We start from the raw sequence: 15250 nt of genomic DNA, 5'->3' as shown, positions 1-15250 counted from the left end.
AGTGCTGCGATGAACATTGGGGTGCACGTGTCTCTTTCAGATCTGGATTCCTCAGTGTGTATGCCCAGAAGTGGTATTGCTGGTTCATATGGCAGTTCTATTTCCAGTTTTTTAAGAAATCTCCACACTGTTTTCCATAGTGGCTGTACTAGTTTGCATTCCCACCAACAGTGTAAGAGGGTTCCCTTTTCTCCACACCCTCTCCAGCATTTATTGCTTGTAGACTTTTGGATAGCAGCCATCCTGACTGGCGTGTAATGGTACCTCATTGTGGTTTTGATTTGCATTTCTCTGATAATGAGTGATGTGGAGCATCTTTTCATGTGTTTGTTAGCCATCTGTATGTCTTCTTTGGAGAAATGTCTGTTTAGTTCTTTGGCCCATTTTTTGATTGGGTCATTTATTTTTCTGGAATTGAGCTTCAGGAGTTGCTTGTATATTTTTGAGATTAATCCTTTGTCTGTTTCTTCATTTGCTATTATTTTCTCCCAATCTGAGGGCTGTCTTTTCACCTTACTTATAGTTTCCTTTGTTGTGCAAGAACTTTTAAGTTTCATTAGGTCCCATTTGTTTATTTTTGCTTTTATTTCCAATATTCTGGGAGGTGGGTCATAGAAGATCTTGCTGTGATTTATGTCAGAGAGTGTTTTGCCTATGTTCTCCTCTAGGAGTTTTATAGTTTCTGGTCTTACATTTAGACTCTTCCAGAAAATTACTAGAGCTAATCAATGAATATAGTAAAGTTGCAGGATATAAAATTAACACACAGAAATTCCTTACATTCCTATATACTAACAATGAAAAAACAGAAAGAGAAATTAAGGAAACAATACCATTCACCATTGCAACAAAAAGAATAAAATACTTAGGAGTATATCTACCTAAAGAAACAAAAGACCTATACACAGAAAACTATAAAACATTGATGAAAGAAATCAAAGAGGACACAAACAGATTGAGAAACATACCATGTTCATGGATTGGAAGAATCAATATTGTCAAAATGGCTATTCTACCCAAAGCAATCTATAGATTCAATGCAATCCCTATCAAGCTACCAACGGTATTTTTCACAGAACTAGAACAAATAATTTCACAATTTGTATGGAAATACAAAAAACCTCGAATAGCCAAAGTAATCTTGAGAAAGAAGAATGGAACTGGAGGAATCAACCTGCCTGACTTCAGACTCTACTACAAAGCCACAGTCATCAAGACAGTATGGTACTGGCACAAAGACAGAAATATAGATCAATGGAACAGAACAGAAAGGCCAGAGATAAATCCACGAACCTATGGACACCTTATCTTTGACAAAGGAGGCAAGGATATACAATGGAAAAAAGACAATCTCTTTAACAAGTGGTGCTGGGAAAACTGGTCAGCCACTTGTAAAAGAATGAAACTAGAACACTTTCTAATACCATACACAAAAATAAACTCAGAACTAGATCATTTTTTAAAAATTTGTATGGAAACACAAAAGACTCAGAGTAGTCAAAACCATCTTGAGAAAGAAGAGCAAAGCTGGAGGAATAACTTTAAATGGAGTTTAATTCATAAGAAATATTGAATCACTATGCTGTACATCTGAAACTAATATTGTAAATTAGCTATACCTTAATTTTTAAAGAACAAAAAAAATAGGATAATAGAGGCAAGAATTTATCAAAAGAAGTGCAAGGTGCAAGATTTTTACACTAAACATTACAACACTTTCCTGAGAGAAGTTAAAAATCTAAATAAAGAAGAGATATTCTAAAAAATTAAAAATAAAAATTTCATGCAAGTTGATTCAGTTACACATATAGGTTATTCCCATATGTTTATTAAAGAATATTGTAACTTTGCTATACACCTGAAACTAACACAACACTGTTAATCAACTCCACAGTAATACAAAGTAAGAATTAAAATATAAATAAATGTTGCATGAAGGCAGAAATTGTGTTGCTCATAGATTTTAGAACCTTCTTTGGCAAAAGGCTGTGAAGTAATGAGAAGGAATCTGTTTCTATTTATAGCACATTTTGTATAACATTTTCTTAAGAAAAAAAAATCACTTTCTCTACCTCACTGACACACACTGAATAAATATTTAAGAAATATTTATTTCGGAGAAGGGGCTCATTTATCAGCTTGCTTGGGGCTGCTGTGTATTTTTGGCCAGCTTTGTTTATATAGGATGTGTTGCTGCAACACCCAACATTTTGCCTATTTTAAGTGATACTGTCTTTCCCAGGTCGCCTATTCTAAGCACAGGGTATTGCTTCCAATCGTGTGCCTGGTGACTATCAGGATGCCTGTTAGAGCAATTATTTCTGTATCTGTTTGGATTCTTGAGCTCAAGGAACAGCTGCTAGAGAAATGGAGACCAACCTCATGCCTGCCTGCAATCTCCATAGAACGCAGCACTCTCCTTTCCACATCGGAGGGCTAAATGAACGCTTGACACAGGCACAGTTCTCTCCAGGGAGTAAACAGTGATGAGAAATTAGGTGGAAGCCTAAATTGCTTTTTAGACAACTTTACCATGCTTGCCCTTTTATGGATGCAAAAGCATCAGAATTGTTTTTTCTTCGTTGAGCTCATAGAATCTGGAGGCATTTCCTGCATTTTGCAGTAATAATTCTAACTTATGAATACAAATGTAGATTTCCGCATGGTGACACAGTTATCTGAATTGTACAAAAACTTGAATTCAAAATGACCTTTTTTATCCCATGAACCATACTGAAGAGGGACCTTAAAAAGATTTTCCCATTTCTATGAGCACTAAGCCAAGAGAATATCTTCCATGAGTTAGTTTATTCTGCTGATTGCTTGTGTGTATTGCTAAGAAGCAAGCTGAGATGATGGTGGAGTATTTCTTTTAGCTGTGTTTCTTTTGTTCTATTTTGCCTCTCTGTTTACTGTATTTAGCAATGTGATTCCTACTCATGGTATTCAGTTCAGTTCAGTTGCTCAGTCATATCTCTTTGTGACCCCATGGACTTCAGCACACCAGTCTTCCCTCTCCATCACCAATTCCCAGAACTTACTCAAACTTATGTCCATCAAGTCAGTGATGCCATCCAATCGTCTCATCCTCTGTTGTTCCCTCTTCTCCTGCCTTCAATCTTTCCCAGCATCAGAGTCTTTTCCATGAGTTGGCTCTTCACATCAGGTGGCCAAAGCATTGGTGATTCAGCTTCAGCATCAGGCCTTCCAATGAATATTCAGGACTGATTTCCTTTAGGATGGACTGGTTGGATCTCCTTGCAGTCCAAGGGACTCTCAAGAGTCTTCTCCGACATCACAGTTCAAAAGCATCAATTCTTCGGTGCTCAGCTTTCTTTATAGTCCAACTCTCACATCCATACATGACTACTGGAAAAACCACAGCTTTGACTAGATGGAACTATGTTGGCAAAGTAATGTTTCTGCTTTTTAATATGCTGTCTAGGTTGGTCATAGCTTTTCTTTCAATTAACAAGCATCATGGTATTAATGGATGCAAATCAGCTTTGATTGAAAACTCTTGCAGACACATATTTACCTAAATAATCAGTTTTAAGCTCCTTCCTCAAGACAGGAGAGAAGGGAGGAGAAAAAGGAGGAATGCTTTTTGGTCAACCCCAACCATAGTACCTTCCAGCTTAACAGCAAGCTAATGATTGCTGTAGGAGAAGAACTGGGGTGGCGGGTGTCCTAGTTTCAGCATCTTCAAAATGCACAACATAATGACCTGCTTTACCATGGCCCTAGGCTTTGAATGTGCCCACTTCCCCGAGCACATAGGGCCATTCCATGCACCATATTCCTCAAGAATGGCACACAGAGCCCAGGTTGGTCTTAGTATCCTATTAGCAGTTGTTCTAGCCAAGCCAGCTTTTCCTTGCAGCCTACACACTCTGTACCTCTAGAATGATTTTTAATCAATTACATCTTACCTTAAACGTTGAAATGTTGCCATTAAATCGCCCTGTGGACTCGAATCTGAGGGGTTTACATCATGAATGTGAGCCAGAAATCGATGTCCTGCATAGATACTATCAATGCTATTAATACCTACTAGCATCATATAAATCTTAGTTAATGAGTTGTCCAATCTGTATCCTTTTGCCACATATTCTACTATAAATTGGTGTCTGGGCAGCATTTTCTCTTGTCATCAGAGGGATGTCAGCCACGTAAAACTTCCCAGTCCAGTAGGACACCACCCCACACACACATCCTTATTATACACAGAGCTTGGCCACCACTATATAGTAGCCTAGATTAATAGCTTTTTCATTTAGAGTCAATAAACAAGCTCCTAGGTCCATGCAAGTTTCTCATAGCAAAAGCTCAATGTGCCATTCATCATTGCCACCAGAGGACCAGAAACTCCATTTGTTTCCTCTGCTGCTGACAAAAGTAATTTATAGATTTTAAAGACCTAATTATTTCCTTAGATGCAGGATTAAATCTAAACCCTTTTACTGGAGAGGTGAAAGAGGTAGTCTGTATCTTGGAAATCTGGAACCTCCAAAATCTGTGTTTCAGATTCTCAGGGTGGATAAAGTAATGGTAATCAGAACTGCAAGTTCAGGACAATATGAAAGGAGGGCAAAAAATAAAGTTCCTTTACAGTGAGCCCCACCTTCCCTGGACCCCACCCAGCAGGGAGAAGCATTTATTGCTGGTTCTCATACCGGATCCCCTCATAACTTTCTGGGCCTCCATCCCCTGGTTTCTGTGTTGTTATGAGTCTTATTTCTAGCTCCTTTTTTTGAGGAGGGCAGCTTTCCTGCCAGCACAGGGAGCTAGAAGTACCTGGAAGTTTGTTTCCTTATTCCCTTCCCCAAGCATTTCCTAGCCAATGACTAATCAGTACATGGCAATTAAACCCTATCTCCTTTGACTTGATGAGCTCAGAATACACTCAGGTGTAATTCATACCCCAAAGTTCTTTCCTCCACAAGATACAGCTGAGGCTGGTGCCTTGCCTGAAGTCACTTACTGACTTGACTTCTTCCCTTCCGTTGCCCTTGTTTCTCCACTCTTTTATTAGTTTCTCTAGGGAGCACTTAATGAATAGCTTGCCCATCAATCATAGTTTCAGAATCTGCTTCTGGGCCACTTGCATTAAAGTATCTATCAACCAACCCTATTATGCAAAAAGTACCAGTGGGGCACTGAAAAGGAATGCTGGACACAATAACTACTGTCCAAGAAGACAATTGGCAATGAGAATAAACACATAGAACCTGCACTTATCCTGTTTAAAATCATGAATTGACCAATTCTTTCCCAGAAAAAGTCTACTTGGTATGTAGAGAGCTTCCTGGAGAACTGCAGGTAACTGGGGGTACCATGGTATCCGGTGGGTCTATATCACTTCACACCCTTAGATTGTTGCCTAAGTGGACTGGCTCTCTCAGCATTGGCCCAACACTAATGGTCACCACCTGATTCCCTACAGCAACAAATGCAAGCATGACCCCCACCCCCGACCTTGAAGAGTTCCTGATCTTTCCTTACATCTCACCTATTCAGTGTACAACCTCTATGCCCCAATCTGTTTTGACTCTTCGTTCTCCCCTGAATGTTCAGTCTCTTTATAGTCTCATTACCTTTGTTCATATTCTTTGTCTACCTACAACGCACTCACTTCTTCCAGCCATTCATCTATCATAATTTAGATTCACAACTTTTACCTTGAATTCTTCTTCTAATATGGAGGAGGAAATGGCAAGCCACTCCAGTATTCTTGCCTGGAAAATCTCATGGCCAGAGGACCCTGGTAAGCTACAGTCCATGGGGTCACCAAAGATCGGACATGACTTAACAACTAAACAACAACAACAATTTAGCATATATACACTTCCTCCTTTCTTACTGGCAAGGCCTCCTTTGCTAATCCCTTGTACCCTAGGTTGTAAGCTCTGTGAAAGTATGATGCACTTATCACTGATTTTTTTTTTTTTTTTTTGTCTTGCATTAGGTAACTAGCACAGGGGCTTCCCAGGTGAAGCGAGCAGTGGTAAAGAATTTGCCGGCAAATGCAGAAGACTTGGATTCAATCCCTTGGTCAGGAAGACCTCCTGGAGTAGGAAATGTTAACCCACTCCAGTATTCTTGCCAGAACATTTCATGGACAGAGAACCCTGATGGGCTACAGTCCATGGGGTAGCAAAGAACTGGACACGACTGAGTGCACACACGCACACACACACACACACACACAGTGACTGGCATAGGATGTTGTCTGAGTACTTTCTTAACTAGTATAATGACAACATGACAGTCATAAGTATTTAGAAGTACATTTACATCAATAATAGTTATTTATGAATACACATTCATGTATATTGCAATATAAATGCAATAAATACTTACATTTATATTTGTATAAAATGATTATGCACATAGGATGGAACAAAAGATGAGACTTTATTTTCAGAATTGAAATATAAAGATCCTGAGAATTAAGTGACCATCTGAGGTACATGGCTAGCAAGAGAGAAACTAGGGCTAGATAGACCTAGGGTCTGACTCTGATTCCACTGTATTTGTCACCATACCACTCTGTTGTGAATCTGATGCCTAAACTCTCTCCTCTCTTATTCATGACTTCAGTATAAGCACTGTGTTCTGATGATGATCAGGTGTACCTGCCCCTGGGTTGGATAACACACTGAGCTACTTACAGTTAAAATGTTTAATTTATGTATCTGCCATTACATTAGTTTATGTATCTTCCATTTGTTTATAATATGAGGGATACAGATTCATATGCTGTTGTTGTTCTTCAGTCATTCAGTCATGCCTAACTCTTTGTGACCCCAAGGACTGCAGCAAGCCAGGCCTCCCTGTCCTTCACCATCTCCCAAAGTTTGCTCAGACTCATGTCCATTGAGTCAGGGATGCCATCCAAACATCTCATCCTCTGTTGCCCCCTTTCCCACCTGCCATCAATCTTTCTCAGGATCAGGGTCTTTTCCAATGAGTCAGCTCTTCACATCAGGTGGCCAAAGTATTGGAGCATAGATTCTTATGGGGAGCTCTTAAACATTAGAACAAGGAAATGGAAGCAGGGAGGAGACAATACAGTGATGTCAGATTACAATGCCCTGAGTTTTGGTATTTTCTGAAATTGAGCTAATCTGGAGTCACAAGAAAGTTGGATTAAGTATTTTCCAATTAAATAACACTGGGAATGGATATAACATGTTGGAGGGGAAAGATTCATAAAACTACTTACCAATAGTCTTGACATTCAGGCATAGTTGTTTTATAAGATTTTTCACCCCAAAATATGGCATGGGTTTCTGGTGTTACTTAATTGGGAAACACTTCAGTTTTCCCTTAGTCCTATATTCATTCAATTTTAGAAAACCAAGGGAATAATTTTGGTGGTAATTCAAGATGTCAAGCCGCTGGGGAATTTATTAGAGACCAAGAAATGGATACAAACAACACCAAATACTTCTTTTATTTTTCCCACCTCGTAAACTGCAAACAATGAAAATCTATCTAAATCCCTTTGTTGATCACTTGAACTTAAACTGGAAAAATAAAGGGGAAACATTCTATAAGCCTTAACAAAGAGGTTATATTTATCTACAAATGAATTGAGAGCAAGGAAATTCATTAAATTCATCATTCAAATACATTTTTCACTGTTTTTACATTTATAATACCTATTTTCAGTTTTAAAGGTGTATTGTTATACCATAAAAAAAGTTTTTATCTTGTTTGGGATGGATAACTTCACCATGTCTTCAATTTTCTTGCTTGGAAGGTAGAGAAAATCATATCTGATTATTTCCTTTTCTTGATTCTACTGAGAGAGGCCAGTCTTTTCAAAGTTTCATTTTAAACAATAAAATATTGCCATAACTTATAGACTAAAAAAAAAAAAAAAAAAAAATGTCAAGGAATTATGGTGTGCTCTAATAGTTTTGGATGACAATTCAGTTCAGTCGCTCAGTCCTGTCCAACTCTTTGTGACCCCATGAACTGCAGCACGCCAGATCTCCCTGGCCATCACCAACTCCTGGAGTCCACCCAAACCCATGTCCATCGAGTTGATGATGCCATCCAACCATCTCATCCTCTGTCATCCCCTTCTCCTCCTGCCCTCAATCTTTCTCAGCATCAGGGTCTTTTCCAATGAGTCAGCTCTTTGCATTAGGTGGCCAAAGTATTGGAGTTTCGGCTTCAGCATCAGTCCTTCCAATGAACAACCAGAACTGATCTCTTTAGGATGAACTGGTTGGATCTCCTTGCAGTCCAAGGGACTCTCAAGAGTCTTCTCCAACACCACAGTTCAAAAGCATCAATTCTTCAGCACTCAGCTTTCTCAACTCTCACATCCATACATGACCACTGGAAAATCAATGGCGTTGACTAGATGGACCTTTGTTGGCAAAGTAATGTCTCTGCTTTTTAATATGCTATCTAGGTAGCATAACTTTTCTTCCAAGGAGTGTGTTTTAATTTCATTGCTGCAATCACCATCTGCAGTGATTTTGGAGCCCAGAAAAACAAAGTCAGCCACTGTTTCCACTGTTTCCCCATCTATTTGCCATGCAGTGATGGGACTGGATGCCATTATCTTAGTTTTCTGAATGTTGAGCTTTAAGCCACCATTTAAATAGTAATTTCCCCTCCGAGATTTTCTGTACCTTTATCCTGTTGTGGTGAAATATATTTCTCATGTAAGATACTGAAATATATGCTTGCTTGTTATATGTGAGGAGATGCAATTAAGGGTTTTATATTATTTTACAAAGACAATACTTTATCATTCTGAAAACATATATAGTGTGAACTCATCATGTCATTTTAAATGATGGCAACTATATCTCTGTAAATTGTTTTGGAGAATCTGAACAATGTTTTAAAATGTGCTCTTGCTCTAGCTGCCATCTTGCGTCCCCGTGTGTGTGCGCCTAACCTCAGCCGGTCTGCCCGAGACCACCTGAATGCCAACCGTAGTACCCCGCGCAGCCCCATTTCCGCTCCAACAAGATGAAGGAAACTATCAGGAACCAGGAGAAACTCACCAAACTGCAGGCACAAGTGCGCATTGGTGGGAAAGGAACTGCTCGCAGAAAGAAGGTGGTTCATAGAACAGCCACAGCAGATGACAAAAACCTTCAGTTCTCTTTAAAGAAGTTAGGGGTAAACAATATCTCTGGCACTGAAGAGGTGAATAAGTTCACAAATCAAGGAATAGTGATCCACTTTAACAACCCTAAAGTTCAGGCATCTCTGGCAGCAAACACTTTCACCATTACAGGCCACGCTGAGACAAAGCAACTGACAGAAAATGCTCCCCAGCATCTTAAACCAGCTTGGTGCCGACAGTCTGACCAGTTTAAGGAGACTGGCTGAAGCTCTGCCTAAACAATCCGTGGATGGAAAAGCACCTCTTGCCACTGGAGAGGAGGAGGATGATGAGGTTCCAGATCTTGTGGAGAATTTTGATGAGGCTTCCAAGAACGAAGCAAACTGAATTGAGTTAACTTCTGAAGAAGACAAATCTTGAAGAAGTTACTGGGAGCTGCTATTTTGTATTATGACTGCTTTTTAAAACTTTGTTTATGGATCTGATAAAATCTAGATCTCTAATATTTTTAAGCCTAAGCCCCTGGACACTACAGCTCTTTTCAGTTTTTGCTTATATACAATTCATTCTTTGCAGCTAATGAAGCTGAAGACGCCTAAGAATAAAGTTTGAGACAAAGATAAATAAATAAATAAATAAAATGTGCTCTTATGTGAAATGAACTGGTTACTGTTACTCTAGAGATAATAGTGATGACCACAGGGTAGGCTACTAACACATTGTACCGGTTATGGCAGTCTCAGGATGTTCAAAAGACATCCATCCCAGCTTTAAAATTCAGAGTTAATATTTATTGAGCACCTGCTATGTGCCAGTTCTTATGGTTTATCTCACTGATCCCTACAACTCTATGAAGTAACTATGGTGACCATCCCTATTTTACAGAAGAGGAAATGAGGCCTGAAAAAGTAAGGTTATTACTTATCTAAAGTGCCATTGCTTTCAAGGGACTGAGAATTCAAAATAGACAGTAGTACACTACAGAGCTCTCATTTCTAACCATTATGTGACATAGCCTCTCATGAGCAGCCACATTTCACCCTCTGACAGAATATAGGAGTCAAATATTCTATATATGAGATTATAGTATGCAAAACATTTATACAGCTACTCTTATGTCTTCTTTTAGGAGAAAGCAAACTCAAAAAACAGGATTGGACAAAAAAAGGATATGTTACCTAGAATGTAGCACCCAAGTCAGAGAGTGGGTCTGAGAAGTAAGAACAAGTCAGGATACATAGAGAAGGGGAGAAAAAACAGCATGAAATTATGTCATGGCCAATTATGTACCTGGAATAAAGGAAGTCAGTTTGATGTGTACACGAAACAAACTGTAGAAAATAATGATCCCAAAAGAAGAAGGAGATCTGGTGATGACTGGATGAGTTCCCTACTCTTGCCTTAATAAGTTCAATAATGATATCTGTGGACTTCCAAACCCTTAAGCATTCTCTTTTGCCATTGCCCTCTTATTATCATTAATGGTGGCTATTTTTGAACTAAGCTCTGAAAGGTATTAATAAAGTCCACCAAAGAGAGTTGCTTGTCTGTTTGGTTTATCATTTACCCTTTATTTAAAGAAGGAAAATTTCTGTCTAAAATGAGTGTTCCAGTTAGAACTGGTCTGGATTAAAGTTGCACTGTATCAATATTTGGAATCAACTGAATAGCAAGCATACAGATGCTGCTACTCTGAAATATAGAAGAGGTGCTTTGATTATTTAATAACACCAAGCTTTGAGGTAAGGTGGGAGAGAACTAGATGATGTCTGGATGTTGAGCTTGATGTAGTTTAATTTCACATCTTGGTTCAGGGCAATAGTGTAGACCCAGAGGGCTGCACAAAGGAAAGGCCACTATATTGAACATTTTTTTTTTGGCAGGTTGAATAGTTCCTTCCATCAAATATGTCCATGTCCTAATCCTGGGAACCTATGAATGCTTCCTTACTGAAGAAAAGGGGGTTTATTGATGCAACTGAGTTAAGGATCTTGCAATAGGGAGATTATCTTTGATTACCCAGGTGAGTCCAGTGTAATCAAGGGTGATAATGGAAGCAGAGATTAAAGTGATGCATTTTGACATAGAAATAAGGGTCACAATTCAAAGAATACTTCTAGATGACCACTAGGTACTGAGGAAGGCAAGAAAATGGATTCTCCCTTCAAACTCTCTAGAAAGAGACAGTCCTGCTGATACTTTGATTTTAGCCCAGTGAAACTAAACTGATTTTGGGTTTCTGACCTCCAGAATCATAAGGGAATAAATCTGTGTTGTTTTTAATCTGCTACATTTTAGCAACTGGTTACAGCAGAAACAGGAGACGTATACACTGTTCAAGGGGCTACCTAGTACTTACTCCTTATCAGCCACTCTGGCCCTCTGACCAACTTTTACCAGCTCCTTAAAGTGTTGTTGTTCAGTCACTAAGTCATGTCCGACTCTTTGCAACCCCATGAACTGCAACATGTCAGGCTTCTCTGCCTATCACTATCTCCCGGAGTTTGCTCAAACTCATGTACATTGAGTCAGTGATGCCATCCAACCATTTCATCTTCTGTCGACCCCTTCTCACCCTCAATTTTTCCCAGCATCAGGACATTTTCCAGTGAGCCAGTTCTTCATATCAGGTGGCCAAAGGATTGGAGCTTCAGTTTCTGTGTCAGTCCTTCCAATGAAGCCATATTAAATCAGCAACCCCTACTCCTGGCTCACAGATCTCCCCCAACCTAAAACTTTCCAACTTTCTAGACCTTTGCTTCTCAAAATTTGTCCTTGGATCAGCATCTCTGGAGAACGTTTTCGGGAAGCACACTCTCAGATCCTAACTCTGACCCACTGAATCAAGTTCTCTGTGGGTGGGGCTGGTGCAACAACCCATGCAGGTGATTCTGGTGTGTGTCAAAGGATGAGCACAAGCACACTCCAATAGCTGCTTCTCTAATTCCACCCACTTTTTCTTCAATCTCCACCTTCCCTCCCCTTTCCACAGTGCTATCACCTTATCTTCACTTTCCCTCCATCTCCTTCATCCCCCCCTCATTTTTCTGTTACTTTGACTCAGCTGATTTGAGGCTTCATTCAGTGAATCAGAAGTCTAATTGCTTTTTATAGCTAGATAGGACCACAACCAGTTTTCTCTGTATGGGCTTGGTGTGGAAAAGAAAGGCAGGCAGGTGTCCAGAATTTCTAGACTAAAGTATACTTTACTCTGGAGTGTGGAGTCAACAACCGCCTCCCTCACTGTGGTATAAGGTCTGAATTATGTGCTGTCTCAGACCTTATCACCCTTATCACCTTATCACCTTATCTGGGACTCTTCTCCAGAAAAATCACACATTTTTCTTTGGCAAGTAGCACTATAGATTTCTCTCTAGGGGCCAGATTCCCATATGCATGTGAGTAGTGAGAGAAACATGCATGCAACTAGCTCAGTTGTTTTGAGAACAGTTCACAGTCAGTTACCCTGAGCACAGCTCAAGGCCCACGTCTGCTCTGTATGTTTGCTGACTTGAAGCTTAGCATCTCACTGGGTGACTATGAGTTCTCCTTGCTTCATTTTACTTTTCAATCCGACTTCATTTGCTCCCTATCTTCCAATATTTACTCAAAATAAATGATCTGCTGCTGGCTGTCTTTGTTGATTTGCAGTACTAGTGTAGTGTTGTTATTTTTACATGTGTTTTCTGTCAATATCTTCCCTCGCTCTTCAGCGTTGAGCACTATCCACTAGACCTTTGAGAGCCTCATTTTTCAAAATATATAAGCAAGGTTTTGTTGTTGTACAGTCACTAAGTATGTGTCTGACTCTGTGGCACCATGGACTGCAGCATGCCAGGCTTCCCTGTCCTTCACCATCTTCTGGAGTTTACTCAGACTCATGTCTATTGAGTCAGTGATGCCATTCAACCATCTCATCCTCTGTTGTCCCTTTCTCCTCTGGCCTTCAATCTTTCCCAGCATGAGGATCTTTTCTAATGAGTCAGCTCTTCGCATCAGGTGGTCAAAGTATTGGAGCTTCAGCCTCAGCATCAGTCCTTCCAATGAATATTCAGGACTGCTTTCCTTTCCTTCAGGACTGACTGGCTGGATCTCCTTGCTGTCCAGGGGACTCTGAAGAGTCTCCTCCAACACCACAGTTCAAAAGCATCAATTCTTTGGCCACAGCATTCGCTATGGTCCAAGTCTCACATTCATCATGACTACTGGAAAAACCACAGCTTTGACTAGACAGACCTTTGTCAGTAAAGTGATGTCTCTGCTTAATATGTTGTCTATGTTTATCATATCTTTTCTTCCAAGGAGAAAAATTTTTTAATTTCATGACTGCAGTCACCATCCATGGTGACTATGGAGCCCAAGAAAATAAAGAAAGGTAGACCAACACACTATCCCTTGGTGATGAATCCTCTCTGACTTCAGCTCTCTGTTGTGAAACCCTAAATGGATTTAATAAATCTGTAGTGCTGCCAACTCTTCCCTGAAATTCACATTTTTTCAACCTGTTTCTGCTATGCATCCCTGAATGGGCCCAGAAGGACTTTTATATGTATCCTCCCTCCTTCACACAACCTTCAGCATTCTTGACCACAAGGATGGGTTGGGAAGAAAAGGTCATTATTGAAACTCAGAAGTTGTCTTATTTCTCACTCTTCTCACTGAATCCTTTTCCAGTCATCATAACATAGGGCTTTTAGTCCTTCTCTGTGTCTCTGCCTTCATATTATTCCCTTGGCTTTGATCCCCATTACCTCTTGCTTGAAGTAACAATGCACTTGACACAACATATCCCATCTTTAGCTTTCTTCATCATCTTAATGTGAAACTGATCATTCTCCCACATACATCTTTAAATTTTCTCATCCCTTGCTGGCTTTGGGTGAATACTGTTTACCAGATTTTTTTTTTATAATCTAATCTCAGTTTGGATGGTCTGAAATGTTATATCTATATCCAGCAAACTGGAATGTTTGATATATGACTGTTCTCTCCCACTGCCATACCTTTGCTCTCCTCGATGTGAGAATTACCTGTGTGTTCTTCCTCTGTCTCACCTAGAACAATCTATGCTCTTTTTTCAAAGTCCCTTAAAATTTCTTATCTTTCATTTTGTAATTTTTAATATCACCAGGTTGAAGCCACTTGTCCTGCCTTCCAATTTCCAGCACTCTCTCTATATCTATAGTTCTGATCTTATTCTGCCTTGTATTATATGTATAGTAGAAAATAAGTTTCTTTAAGAAAGGAGCCATGGCCCAACATCCTTTTACATTCCACTATATTGCACATTTGTAAGACTTCAATAAATCTGTACTGAATTAATTAGAAACAACAGTGCCTTTTAGGGTGCCTGCAAGGATACAATTTAGAATAGTAGTTAATATGTGCTTCCTTTTCACAATTCATGAACATGTGGGAGTAACACATTACTTAATACAAGCAACAATAAGAAGATTAAAATGACAAATTAAAAATAGATTCCCAGAAATAACTTATATAGAGAAGAGAGGTAGATGTTATTCCAAAAGTAACCTTGTGTCTTTTTCCTCCATGAATTGTTCTCTATACATATTCTATATTAACTGTTAGATCACCATTCAAATTTATAGGTTTAAGTTCTAGAAAACCACACCTGCAACATATCTAAGTTCCTGAAAGTACAATTATTAAAAGAGTTGTGCTGACTTAGATTATTGTATCCTCAGGAGATTTGCCATCTATATTAATGTAAATAAAATTGATTATCATCTTAATTCTTGGAGGATGCTTAAGGATTTGAAAGCTCTAATTTAATCCCCTCAAATTGTCATCACCATCAACAGTATTTACACATTTATATGATAGCCATGGACCTGAGTGTTTTACAGATATTAGCTTATATAATTCTTAAAACAGTGCAACTTTGTAGATGAGGAAAGTAACAGACATTTGAATATCACCCAATGTAGTAAAGTTAAATTATAAAGCCAGCATTCAGAGATATTTTCCTATTTGCAGAGCCCACAATCTATGAAACAGACCTAATTTACTAGAATCCCCTCTCTTCTTTGATGGCCTTTTATAATTTGTGGACTGTTCAAAGAAGTGGCATATAAGCCTGTACATGCACAAGAAAGATTAAAGCACAATTAAAACTTTTATTGATGGACA

General features: G+C 39.1%; 1 pseudogene; it reads left to right on the top strand.

The window, feature by feature from the left end:
• Positions 1 to 9000: 9000 nt before the first annotated feature.
• LOC136158312 (transcription factor BTF3 pseudogene) lies at positions 9001 to 9487 on the top strand (annotated as a pseudogene).
• The last annotated feature ends 5763 nt before the right edge of the window (positions 9488 to 15250 follow it).

This window comes from Muntiacus reevesi, chromosome 2 (genome assembly GCF_963930625.1).
Source record: "Muntiacus reevesi chromosome 2, mMunRee1.1, whole genome shotgun sequence".
NCBI classification, from domain to species: Eukaryota; Metazoa; Chordata; class Mammalia; order Artiodactyla; family Cervidae; genus Muntiacus; species Muntiacus reevesi.
This window is presented reverse-complemented; position numbering and strand designations above follow the sequence as displayed.